We start from the raw sequence: 12,424 nt of genomic DNA on the forward strand, positions 1-12,424 counted from the left end.
CTTTGGGGAGATGCCATGAAAGCTGTAGCCTAGAAGTCAGTGGCTGCATCCTTGGGGAGGATGGAAAGAGGGGAAAGGTGCTCTCCGTCGGCTGTTAAAGAGAATTGGGAACTGCTTTCTTCTCAGGTCCTTTAGTGAGGAGCAGGTGGCCTCCGGTGACAGAGGGGGGGGGACCCCCTGGAGAATACAGGAATAAGAATTTAGTCACAGAGCTTGGACCGGAACATCTACCCTGTGTGACCAGTTCAAATGCTCAGCCCCTGGAAAGCAGTGGATCCTTCCAGCTTCATGGTTGGCAGGAGGGGAAGAAGAGGGACCTGGGACCTGAGCCAGGCAGGTGACTGACTGGTGGGGACACACTTGGCAAGAGTCATGATTAATTTGTTTGAGAAGCATTAAGTTGGCGGGGGTGGGGGGGAATTACCCACCTCCCCAAGGAAAAGACATCACCACCATGTAATGAAGACAAGCAGAAGGCGGGGAGAACATTCTGGAATGCTAGGCTGGTACGAATGGGGTTGGGGTCAATGGGGGGTGGGGTGAATGGGGGATAAATGCTGAGCTGGTACAAATGGGGGCAGGGTGAACGTGGGGGGGCAGAGTTGCTTCTTCTGCTAATATCAGGCTTATGTTTATTCATCAACCCGATTTTCCATTCCACATGTGTTCTAAGCCTCTCAGAGAACCATAGCACAAGCTTGTATTTATTTACATTCCCTCGACCGTTTGTTCCTGTTAGTGGGTGTGTCCAGGGTTCCTCCCTTGCACCCTCCACGCTCAACGCGGTGACGGGTGTGCTCTTACTAAGGCTTCCTCTGGCACCTCTGGAAAGCGGCCTACCAGTCCAGGATTCTCTGTGCTGTGGGGACAGGAGCCCACTGACCCTCTAAGGGACTGGACTAGAGATGAAGAAAGGCTAGTTTATTCTCCACGCATGAGCTCCACCTGCACTTTTTTTTTTTGTCACAGACCTAGATGCAAGGGTGTGACTTTGACCTCAAGAAAAAAAAAAAAAAAAAAACCTCTGATATTTTCATATCGCTTTTAGTGGTGTTCCAGGAATCTCAAAATCCTATTTACACCCGACCCCGCTTTGAAATAACAGCACGTGGCAGGCATCTCTGCCTCTAAATATTCTTGCTGCATGATTCCAAAGCATATAGATGACTGCACAGCCCCTTTAAAATACTCAGATAACTGTTTCAAAAATAGTCAGCTGACTTGGTGTCCCTTTTATTTTATTTTATTTTACACAATTAAAAACATTCTGATAGGGTAGGGATGTGACCCCATTGGTAGAGTAAGTAACTAGCCTACGAGAGCAAGGCCCTGCGTTCAGTCCTCAACACCACAGATGGCAGATGATGTGGTAGTGCAGGCTTGTAGTCCTAGCAGGAGGATCAGAAGTTCCAGGCCAGTCTCAGCTACATAGAAGGTTCGAGGCCAGCCTGGGTCAGAGATCCTGTCCTAAAAAAAAAAAAAAAAAAAAAAAAAAAAAAAAAAAAAAAAAAAAAACCCAAAAACAAAAAACCATACATACAAACACACATACATATATACACATATATATGTGTATATATATATATACATATATATATACATATACATATATATATGTGTGTGAATCCACTCAGCATCCTGAGCATGTCTCTGCATACCTGGGTGCAGCCAAGACACCTTGGTCCCTGACACACATTCAACTGACAGATCGTCCCTCGGACCACTGTTTCTCTCTCTGGGCCCCATAGGATGGATAGTGTCTCCCCAACACATTGTTTGGGGTGGGCACAGTAGGCACATACTCCTGTCTTTCTGGAAAGTAACCCCAGCTACCCTGAATTCGATTGATTGTCTAAGCCACTTGTTTAGGAGCAAAGAAAAGGGATGTGAGACCAGGCTACCAATAGCAGAACTGCACTCTCTGTGAGTGTGTGGCCATCCATTGTCTAGCCACGCCCCTCCCAAACTAAGACGTAGCTGTCAATCACCATGAAGTATGAAGGGAGCTGGAGGTGATGTCTCCAGTCCTGTCCCCCATCCCCCGTCCAGTTCTCCCCACTCCGCCCACTGCCTCTAACACAGAACTATGGGAAGGAGCAAGGGACTGGCCTCTGGTCCAGGGAGAAACTGGACCAGGCAGCAACTTCAGCAGCCATGGTCCCTCCCCCAAGACTGGGGCTCTCCAGGAAGATATCCATTGCCTGCCAAGCCTATCGGCTCTAGAAGGGGTGCCCCAGGAGCAGGACAAACCTGTCTGCGTTTCCCATTAATTTCTCCCTGGATACCTTTGTGGAGGCTCTTCTTGCTGTGATTGTGATTATTGGGATTTTTTTTTCCTCTGGCTTCGGCAGCATTCTCGCATCCCGCCGCGTGATTCCTCCCCAGATCCCAAAGCTCCAGCCCTCCCTGAGGACCAGAGGGTGGCCTGGTGTGGCTCAGATACCTCCTCACTTAGTGTCATCACAGGTGTAATTAGCATTGATTTGCACTGGTCCCTACCTGGTGGGAGTGGGGACAAGTGATAAACCCACTGGAAAACACTGGTTTTAGAGTGTCCCTGGACCCTGCTTGAACACACTCAAGTTCCCTGAGCTACAGCGGTGTGAGTGTGTGTGTGTGTGTGTGTGTGTGTGTGTGTGTGTGTGTGAGAGAGAGAGAGAGAGAGAGAGAGAGAGAGAGAGAGAGAAAGAGAGAGAGAGAGAGAGAAAGAGAGAGAGAGAGAGAGAGATCCTTCATGCTGGGTCTGCAGACCGATTCCCTTTATATCTGTTTTCCAGGCAGACCCTTTCCCATGATCCTCCATGCCCAAACCTGAGCAGGACCCAGTGGGAAGTAGCGAGACTCATTTTATCTGAAAAGTCACATCCCTAAAACAGCACTTGGTCTGTCGGAAGCTCCCGTAGGAGCAGAAGCAACTGGCAAACCTTGCCCCCAACCCTTAGACGATCCGTTGCCTGGCTCATGCCTCCCATGGTGCTCTGTCCTCTGGCCCCATTCTCTGTGGAATGATGTCTTTTGCTCATGCTCCCCTGCCCGCCAACTTCATTCACACTATTCATCTCAGCACGTGACATTGCTGCTCCCCTTGGGCAGCCTCACCTCGCCACATGGGAAACTGAAGAAACAGAATGAGGCAGGTGAGTGGCAGCTCAGATGCTCGGGGCTGCTGAGAAAGGGGTGCGGCAAACTCAAGTCACCCAGGACTTTGGCTCTACTTTAATTTGGGGGTGGGGATGGTGATTGAGACAGGGTTTCTCTGTGTAGCCCTGGCTGTCCTGGAACTCACTCTGTAGACCAGGCTGGCCTTGAACTTCACAAAGATCCACCTACCTCTGCCTCCCAAGGGCTGGGATTCAAGGCACGCGCCACCACCACCCAACTAAATTAAACTTTTTTTAAAAGGAGCCAGGCATGGCACTGGGCTAGAGAGACTGCCCGGCGTGTGGGAGGCCCTGAATGCAATCCCCAGCATTGCGAGACAAATGAGTAAATAGGAAACATAACATGGCAAGTAATACGAAGAGAACTTGGAGAGAAGGAGGCTGGGGCCAGGGTGGTAGCTCACTTGGTAGTGTGCTTGCCTAGCACAGGGGAAACCCTGGGTTCCATCCCTGGTGCTGCAGAAAGCAGGAGTGGTCAAACACATTGGCAACTCCAGAAGTTAGGAGATGGGAGCAGGAGGATCCGAAGTTCGAGGCCATCCTCTGTTAGGTAAGAAGTTGAAAAGTGGAGAGAGCAGTTGAGGACACCCCGTGTGGTCCTCTTCCCTTCACATGAGCGTACATTTGTGTGCCCGCACAAGCACATTGTGTACTCACATCACATGTGCACACAGGTGCACGCACTCAAAGATACAGATGGGAGTGTTAGAAGAGGATCAGATACATTGAAGGGTATTGTCCGGAGAGACACTGGTTACCAGATGATACAGTCTGTGGGACGCTGTGGGACGCTGTGACATTCCCAAAGAACACAGGAGCTCCATGGTTGACAGCAGGGGCTAGAGAGACTGGGAACAGGCAGGGGTTTTTTGGGGGGGAGGGAAAGGGGGGAGGAGAATTCTTTGGGACCCTAGCTTAGTGGAGCGGAGACAGGAATCTATACCTGCATTGTGATTCATAGGACTATAGAACAAAAACTGTTCATTATACTACATGCTAATTTATGAAGTATTGCAGGTGTCCCCATCCCCCCAAAATCACGAGGTGAGAGGGGTCACCATCAAGCGTACCTATAGGGGCTTCTAGACTAGATGACACAACCCCCTCCCTCTCCATGTTTTAAATCAGCAAGCCTGTAGTATGCATACAATACACAGGCATCTCTGATTCAAGCTTGACAGGCAACCCATGGCCAGGTAGGGAAACTGAGCCAGACAAACCAAAAGAAAAAGGGGACAGAGGTAGCAGGATTGAATCACACGGAACACGGCACATGGGCTGCACTGGGTCCCAAAGGCACAAACTCTGTGCTCAGAAATCAGAGGAAGAGGAAGGGAAAGAAAGAAGGAGGGAGGGAGGAAGAAGGGAGGGAAGAGGCAGGAAGAAGTGAGGGAAGAAAGGTGGAAGAGAGGGAGGGAGAGAAGAGTAAAGTGAGGGGAGGGAGGGAGGAAGGGAAGAGGGAGGAACAAGGGAGGGAAGGAAGGCGGGAGGGGAGATGAAGAAGAGGGAGGGAAGGAAGGAGGGAAAGAATGAGGATAGGGGAAAGGAAGGAAGGAGGGAAGAGGAAAGAAGATGGGAAGGAAGGGAGGGAGAGAGAGAGGGATGGAAGGATCCTTAAGGCAACAGACTGAAGGTCAGGTGTAGCTTAGCCTATGAGAGATTCCCACAATGCACTTGGTCATGGGCTGCAAATTAGGAACTGTTCATTTAAACACACCTCCATTGGCCTCCGTGTGAGTACATTATGACTCCCCGAAGAGCTGGGGCATGCAGAGGGAGGTGTGCTTGCACAGGTGAGGAGCCCCTGCCGCCTTCCACAGCACTATACCCATCTGGGATGAAAATGACAGCTCTCTAGTGTTCTTCCCTGAAAGTGCCAGCTGCCAGTCGGATTGAATTAGATTTCACAGGCTTGTGCTGGGTTTTTCCCCCACCCCAATACGTGGAATTCACCAGCAAATTACTCTTAAAGAGGGAAAAATCAATCATTTGGAGCAGAGATAAGCTGAAGGCAAGGCAGGCTGGGATTGATCCCATCTGTGCAGGCGTGTGTGGAATTCGATGGGTAACCTGGGGCACCAAGGAGAAGAGAGGAGGAGAGACAGAAAGAGAGAGAGGCTCTCAGTCCGTCTGAGAGCCAGAGTAACCAGGGGGCTCACTTGCCTCTGTGTGGAGACAGGACAGTCTAAGACCAATGAGCCAGAGGATTCCGTTGCATGGCAAGAGACACTTCCTGGTTTGTAGATGGTCATCTTTTCCCTGTGTTCCCACATGGTAGAAGGGGCAAAGGTGGCCCTGGGGTTCCTTTCATAAATGCCGTCAGGATCTGACATCCTATTCTGGAAGATTCCACCCACATCCCCAAGTCACCTCCCAGAGGCCTGCCCTCCTTTGAGATTAGGGTTTCAATATGTGCGTGGTCTTGGGGGGTGTGACTCTAAGTATCTACAGTTTCAGACAGGAAGTGAAGGGACAGGAAGGGGAACAGAGAGTGGGAGATGAGACAAGAGGGACAGAGGGTGGGAGGAAACACTTCAATTGGAGGATATCAAGTAGTGTTCATGTTTGTGGGTGCGTAGGAGAAACTCCCAAACCAAAAGTACCATTTTACAGAGTGGGAAACTGAGGCATAGGAAAGATCTTCCCCCATCACACAGCAGTGGGTGTAGCTTGAGACGATACTTACTCTTAGCTTTAGGTCTGTCTGCTTGGAGGCCCAAACCTGAGAAGGCAGGACTTGGGGTGAGAAGAGACCCAGAAAGAAGGCAGTAGCTTTGGCTCTGTATGGAGAGAGAGGACCCTCTGAGCTGTTGGGGACCAGGCGGACCCAGGAAAGGGCAGTGGGACCCAACTGCTGACCATGGGAGACAGTTACCCCCCACGGTTCCCAAGGGGAGCTGGGGACAGTCGGTGAGCTCCATGGGGTTCTGGTGCCCTCTGGACTTGGTCATCCAGACGAGCCTCGTGGGGTGCAATGGGGGAGAGGACCGGGGCAGCAGGGACAGAAGTCTCAGGGTAGGATGGAGAAGTGGCCGACTCTAAGGCAAAGGGGGAGGGGTCTCCTCCCTGCCAAGGCCACTTCACCATGTCTGATTGGGATTAATTAAGCGGAAGACAGGACAAAGGAGTGATAAAGAACACAGCTTGTCAGCTTTGATTTTCTGCCACTCAATAGCACGGATGAGCTCAACAGACAGCAAGCGTATAGAAACCGGCAGTCTCTGCTGAGGGTGGGAGTGGATGGTCCCTGCATCCTACACATCCATTGCGGGTCCTCCTCTGCCCACCCCTCCCAGCCCTGGCCAAGGTCTCAACTCTGCCCACCTCAGGAGTGCCTCCACTCTCACCTCATGCCTACTAGAATACTGGAAGTGGCTCTCCTAGATGAACATTTGTCCAGGAAGCTACCAGGATGTCACAGTTTGTCCTCAGTAGTCTCCTGGTGGACAACAACCCCCACCCCTACCCCCCATTTTGCAGACAAGGAAAGCAGGTCTAATGGAAGAAAAATCGTTTGTGAGAAATTGCAGAACTAAAGAGAGGGATGCCCGAGTCAAGCCTCAGGTCTGACTGCTCAGGGCGTCTAAGTTTTGTCTGTTGGTAGTGTATGCATGGGCAGAGGCATATATGTGGAAGCCAGAGGTCACCCTTGGGGGACCTTCTTTTTTGAGACAGACTCTCTAATTACTTGCAGCTCACAAATTCTAGTAGGTTGACTGATCAGAAGACCCCAGAAATCCTTTCTGCCTCTGCCTCTGCCTCTGCCTCTGTCTCTAGTGCTGATATTACAGGAACACTCTGTACCTGATGTTGACATGGGTGCTGGGAATCGAACCCACGACCTCATGCTTGTAAAGCAAGCACTTTACTCCCTCAGCTATCTCCCTAGCCCTGATTTTAACAAACATCCCTCAACTTCAGTGTTCCCCACTAGGTTTGTGGTCACAGGACTCTCCTGTGGCAGATCTGAGTTCTAGACAATATTTCTAAAGGGCATGACACTGACTCTGGGGACCCTCTCTGTACCCCAACTTCCTTATCTCAGGTCTCAGCACAGGCTAAAGGACTCTCACCGGCCCATAGAGCTCCTAGGAGGCGCTTGTTTCTGGGAAGAAGGCTCAGTTCATGTCAGAGAGGGCAGACTCCACCGCACCCCTTTTAGAGATGGAGAAGGAGAAGGTGTGGACTTGGGGAAGAACCTGGCAAGGAAGTTTAGGGGTTGAAGCCCTGAAAATTATAAGTTTTATTATCATCCTTGGTCAGAAACAGAACATACTCGTGGTGTTTAGGCCAGAGATGATGGAAGAGGATTTTGAATATTTATTCCTTCCTCAACAAATACTCCTGTCTGGGGGTTTATTCATGAGGGTGTGACCAAAGCTTGAATTTAGGTACTAAAATTTTTTTTAATTGAACCTCTAGATTTTTATGGTCAACTTAGGCTATAGCCATTCCCCAAGTTTTTAGGGTTACTTATTTAAAAGAGGGAACATTATAGTAGTCTGAATTGGGCTTCTGTTAAAGTCCATCAAGAGAAAGTCATATCCTGTAACAGAGAAGCCAAGATTCCAGGGAAAGTGAGCCACCAGGTCACTGGCATGGCACTGCCAGGGACCAATAGCAGACAGCAAAGAGTCTACTATGTCACCATAGTGACACATCTGTGCTTGGCCTAGGGGACTGGTCTGCAGGCTTCAGGCCCTGGAAGAAACCTGGGCATCGGTAGGGGGAGTGCACTGAGACCTTCCTTACTCTGGGAACCAGGGTACCTGGAGAGGGATGGAGGATGCTCAACAGACCTCGGTTCATGGCCACAAATCCTTGCTGAAGAAGAAGTCAGGCCAATCTCACCCCACCCAATGCAGGTCCCCTGTCCTTCTCCTGTGGGAGCCTCAAGAGCCAGCATTTGCAGAGGGCTCAATGCATGGACCCCACCCCATGAAGAACTGAGGCTAGCACTTGGCCAGTAGAGAACTATGACAGAGCCCTAGATCTAGTTCCGCAGGCTTAATTTGCAAGGAGCAAGGGCAAGACCTGCTCTGACCATACCTGGTGGCCCTCCCCCTTCCAGAAACGGAGGATGGGGGCAAGGATGGAGGCCAGGCAGGCTCTGCTGGCAGCTGGCTGATAAGGAACTGCCTCTGCAGGGGGCCGGAAGGCTGTAGTCACCAAGAGGATTGGGAAAAGGCAGCGGGGAGCCGGGAATGATTTCTGAGCATAACCCTTCCTAAGAGATACATAAAACCAAGCCTTGGAGAGGTCTCCAGCCAGCAGCCTCTGGCTGCCCGGCCTTGGGAGGGGGCTGCAGCTCATCTTAGCGACCACAGCCCCACCAATCAGCCCTTCCTATCACCTCATGCAGAGTAGAATTTAATCCCCCACCCTGCAGGCTCCTCTCCACACACACTGGGCTCCCTTTTGATGTTCTTTTTTATCTCCCTTTCCAACCAAATCGCCCTTTAACAGCTCTGAAAGTGTCTCCTGTCACCTCCAGCCTCAGGATGACAGCTCTGTAGAGGGACAAGGGAGAATGGGAAGACCCTAGCGACTCAACAGGTAGCGAGGACGCCACCCTTTCTTTACCACCTGTGGCGTGGGAAGTGGAGCTAAGACTTACAAAGACAGGACAGGCCGGAATTCAAACCCTTCCCTGATGGCTGTGTATGTTGAATAGCTGTCCTCTCTGTGTCTTGTAGAGGGCCTGGACAAATGTTGATGTCACACAGAAGTGTGTCACATAGATGTGTGTCACACATGTTGAGGCCAAACGCTGGAAGCTGTTGAGAAAAAAAGGCTCCCAGGCCAGGGCTTTATTTAAAAGAGCTTTGTACACCAAGTCAACAAACCAGGTGGGTTTCTCTCACACATGCCCACCCCAGCAGATGAGAGATCCCACTTGGGTGTGGCAGGAACTGGCCCTCCAGAACAGACAGGAAGAGCTTGTGGGAGCTGGTCAGCAGTGATTCCCCAGGTGATTCCGGGAGGTGTCAGAACATTAGCATAGAGTCCTGACAAGAAAGGGGTCAGGCTTGAGACCCTGTGAGTAGATCCAGGGAGAGGAGATCGGGAGTGGACAGACCTTGGTATCTGAGACCCACACTCACAGAAGTCTTGTCAAGAGGCCGGAAAAGGGACCGGACTGGGAAGACGGCGGGTTAGTAAAGTGCCTGCCACATAAGCACGGGGACTTGAGTTTGATCTCCAGCTCCCACTGAAAAGCCAGGTTTGGTAGCACAGGATTAAAGTTCTAGTGCTGGGAAGGTAGAGGCAGTACCCTGGGGTTCCCTGGCCTGCCAGCCTCACCAGCCTGTCCACACAGGGGAGCCACAGGGTCCCAGTGATACAGCATCAGATCACAAGGTGGGCCTGAGACATCTGAGGATGAAACCTGAGATGGATGTTTGACCTCCATGCCCATGTGTGAGCACATGCGCTTGCGCGCGCGCACACACACACACACACACACACACACACACACACACACACACGCACACCCACACCTGCACATACACATGAATACTCTGAAAGATGGGCGTTGGCTAGGGAGCTAGCCTGAGTGTTTACACAAACACTGTGCTGTGCGGAGCTCATGCTGTCCTTCCAAGAGGCTCTTCAGTTCCCGTGGTTGACCTCAGCAACTGGATGCCCCATCTCTATGCGCTTCCAGAAACCTCCCCTGTTCTTCTGTCCCATCATGCAGATCATTCTAATTAAGGCTCAGACTTGCTCCCGCCTTGGTTGCTGGTTCCCAGTGGCTCTCACATGTTGACATACATTGAGATACCTGGAGAACTGTTGCAACATGGTGCTGGGACCCACTCCAGAGTCGCTGGCTTAATCGATCGACCTAGGAGTAAGTGGTCCACGAGTGTGCTTTCTAGCCTGCTCCAAAGAGATGGTGATAGCCATGCTGTGGAATACCAGGACCATACTCTGAGAAAGCCACATGTGGGTGTGGCTGGAAAGAGCCTTTGGGGCGAATAAACCAAGGAGACTGATCCTGAATAGTCACAACCCCATCCAGTAGCCCAGAGGCCTAGACAGAATAGAAGTAGGACAAAGGGGAACTGGGGAATTGGCTCAATTGGTAGAGGGCCAGACTTGCCTGGCAGGAAGCCCTGGGTTCAATCCCCAGCACTGAATAAACTAGGCATATGGTGGCACACACCTGTAATCCCAGAATTGAAGAGGTAGAAGCAGGAGGATGCAGAATTCAAGGTCATCCTCGGCTACATAGCAACACAGCAAGATGAGTACCAGCCTGAGATAGAGGAGACCCTGGTTCAAGGTCATGGGGTGGGATAAAGAACTAAAACAGCTGTCTGGGACATTCTCACTCTGTTTCTTGGCTTCCAAGGCGTGAGTGACTCTGCTCCCCAAACCCTCCCTGCTCCGCTGGACTGATGCTTCTCAAACTGAGAGGCCAAAGTGGGCCTCCTTCGGGTTGTTTCTGGTAGGCATTTTGTCATAGCAACCAGAAGCCTGTCACCTCTGGTAATGATATTGCTGACCACAGGGCCAACATGCTTCTTTACCTGCTGTGTCTCAGAACTGCGGTGGGGAAACCCCTACATCAGAATCCTGTTCCTTCGCCCTGTGGAGCAGGATACACTGACCTGGAACCTGGGGCTGGGCTCTTTACCAACTCCCACCTTCCAACCCAAGCTACCCTGAGTAGCTCACCCAACCTCTCTGAGGGGTCTTCACTGCCACCCTGCCCACTGCCCTCCAGAAGAGGATGCGAGGGAGAACTATGTGTGGCCTTGCCTTCTTATACCTAGGATGTGTGGGAGGCTCCCAGCATGAGTGACCACAGAGACTGATGATGCAATGGGGGATGTTCGGCAGCCTCTAAGAGAACTGAGGAAGGGCTGGGGCAAGGGTTCTACTGGTAAGGGGTTCAGTGAGCAAACATGAGGAAATGAGTTCAAATCTTTAGACTCCATATGCAAAGAAAGCTAGGCACAGTGACATGTGGTTATAACCTCAGCACTGGGGTAGAAGAGGGAGGAAGACAGGTGGATTCCTGAAGCCAGCCAGCCTAGCTGAGTTGATAAGTCTCAGGGTCAGTGAATGGTACCATCCCCCAAAAATAAATATGGAGAGCAATCAGGGAAAGACAACTGTGGTTGACTTCTGTTCTCTATACATGTGTGCACATGTGCAATTGTATGTGTGTGCATGCACACTCATATGTACATACACCTACACTAGCAAACGCCTATGCCATACAGCACAACACAGACAGAAACACACTAGAGGCAGGGCAAGGCAAATAATCTTCAAAGTTCTCAAATGCTGAGAGCCACACCAGCAGGAGACGCTCAGAGCTGCCTGTGGCCATCCCTGGCAGCAGCGGCACCTGGGCATGGGTAGAAAGCCATCCCCATGGTGGAACTGCAAGGGGAGGAAGAGTGTGTGATTCTCCTTGTGTCTCATGGAGGTATCAGTGTCTGTGTACAAAGGGATCTACCCCTTGGTGTGGGCCTCTTGGGGCAAGGACCTGAGAACAGGGTGAGGGGCCACCTCTGGGGAGAGACATGAAACAGCTGGAGCATTTACTAAGTTTCTGGCTTTCTTCTTCTTCTTCTTCTTCTTCTTCTTCTTCTTCTTCTTCTTCTTCTTCTTCTTCTTCTTCTTCTTCTTCTTCTTCTTCCTCCTCCTCCTCCTCCTCCTCCTCCTCCTTCTCCTCTTCTTCTCCTCCTCCTCTTCCTCCTCCCCCTCTTCTTTCTCCTCCTTCTTCCTCTTCTTCCTCTCCTCTTCCTCCTTCTCTTCCCCTTCTTCCTCCTTTCTTCCCCTCCTTTTCCTCCCCTCCTGTTTCTACCCCTCCTCTTTTTCCTTCTCCCCTTCCTCCTCCTCTTCCTCCTCCTCTTCCTCCTCCTTCCTCTTCTCCTCCTCCTCTTCTTCCTCCTCTTCTTCCTCTTCCTCTTCCTCTTCTTCTTCTTCTTCTTCTTCTTCTTCTTCTTCTTCTTCTTCTTCTTCTTCTTCTTCTCCTTCTCCTTCTCCTCCTCCTCTTCCTCTTCCTCCTCCTCTTCTTCCTTCTCCCCCTCTTCCTTCTCTTCTTTCTCCTCTGTCTTCCTCTTCTTCCTCTCCTCTTCCCCTTCTTCCTCCTTTCTTCCCTCCTTTTCCTCTCCCTCCTGTTTCTACCCCTCCTCTTTTTCCTCCTCTTCTTCCTCCTCCTCTTCCTCTTCTTCCTATACCTTCCTCTCCTCCTTCTCCTCTTTCTCCTCCTCTACTTCCTCCTCCTCCTCTTCTTCCTCCTC

The 12,424-nt window shown here is 51.0% G+C and overlaps 1 protein-coding gene across 6 annotated transcripts in view; it reads left to right on the forward strand.

Annotated features, from left to right (window-relative positions):
- Positions 1 to 12,424, forward strand: part of Cdh23 (cadherin related 23) — a 402,933-nt gene that overhangs the window by 215,579 nt on the left and 174,930 nt on the right. The gene's annotated exons all lie outside the window — the stretch shown is intronic.

This window comes from Mastomys coucha, unplaced genomic scaffold, assembly GCF_008632895.1.
Source record: "Mastomys coucha isolate ucsf_1 unplaced genomic scaffold, UCSF_Mcou_1 pScaffold3, whole genome shotgun sequence".
NCBI lineage: Eukaryota > Metazoa > Chordata > Mammalia > Rodentia > Muridae > Mastomys > Mastomys coucha.